The following is a 1198-nucleotide window of genomic DNA, read 5'->3' on the forward strand; positions in this document are numbered from 1 at the left end:
CAGTGACGGTGGTACACAGAAATACATGCACTCATTCGCTTAACGTATCATTCTGTTGTGAGCACATCATTAACTACTAATTAGAAATAGTTGCAGCACAGAACATACATGCTGAAATGCCACCCACAAGGTCTGAAAGTAATTAGGAACTATTGGTTTTCAAATCAAATTAGCTTACAGCAGTATGTGAATTCCTTCACCTCAGTAATCTGTGTCGTTATACACTACAATAGGTAGAGGATGTGTAATTTTCATCTTTTGTGTTGGTTATCTTGATATCTTGTAAAAGCTGATATTGTTGACACATCATTAAATATGTATGTATATAACAAAGATAGTACAAACATGGTGAAATAGTGTCTGCTCATAACTGGAAGTGATATAATTCTGCCATTAGCATATACTCGTTTAAAAACTGCACATACAGGAGGTCATAACAGCATACTATCACATTAGTGGCCCACATTTTTGAGTAGGATCGGTTTCTGGGACTGATTTCTTGCAAGTGTGTTATGTTTTCCTTAAAATATGAGGTCAAATTAATAATTTTTTCTTATTATATCGACATGACAGCTATTCGGTTTCCTTCTATCAACCAACCTCAGAACAGGGTCTGTGATATCATGGAAACATCACTGATTTGTCACACACACTCACAACATCGTGAACATAATTCTATAATGTTTATGTTCTAGTGGAATCTGCATATAAAACTTCCATATTAATACTCGCAAATGGTTTTCTGTTGTTGGATCAACAATATCAAGGCTACCTCATTTAAATATACTGTAACAAACCAATTTAAACAGGTCCAAATGTGAGTGGAAGTTTATAAACAGATTTTTCGAATATCATCTAATGTAGTTAATCTCCTGGGATCCATCATTTTCTGTGACTGTTCTGATGTATGAAAAACATGCACCATATTTACAGTAAATGCTGTAATCTTGCATTCCCCAGATGTTCACAGCTTTTTCTGCAGACTGTGTTTCAAGTAATTTGTAAGCCTTGTTTGCACACCTGCAATGCCTTTTACTTTTTCCAATGGCAATTTATATGCTTCCTTCATGACAAATGTTTTCGTGAAATATTCCAGTTTGCATTTATTTTACTTCACCATCTTCCATTTCCCATTTTCTTGCACATTACACATTAACTGCATTAAAAGGAGTAACTTCTATCATAAAGAATTGTTTAA

The sequence above is a fragment of the Schistocerca cancellata genome, chromosome 9, assembly GCF_023864275.1.
Source record: "Schistocerca cancellata isolate TAMUIC-IGC-003103 chromosome 9, iqSchCanc2.1, whole genome shotgun sequence".
In the NCBI taxonomy this organism is placed as follows: domain Eukaryota; kingdom Metazoa; phylum Arthropoda; class Insecta; order Orthoptera; family Acrididae; genus Schistocerca; species Schistocerca cancellata.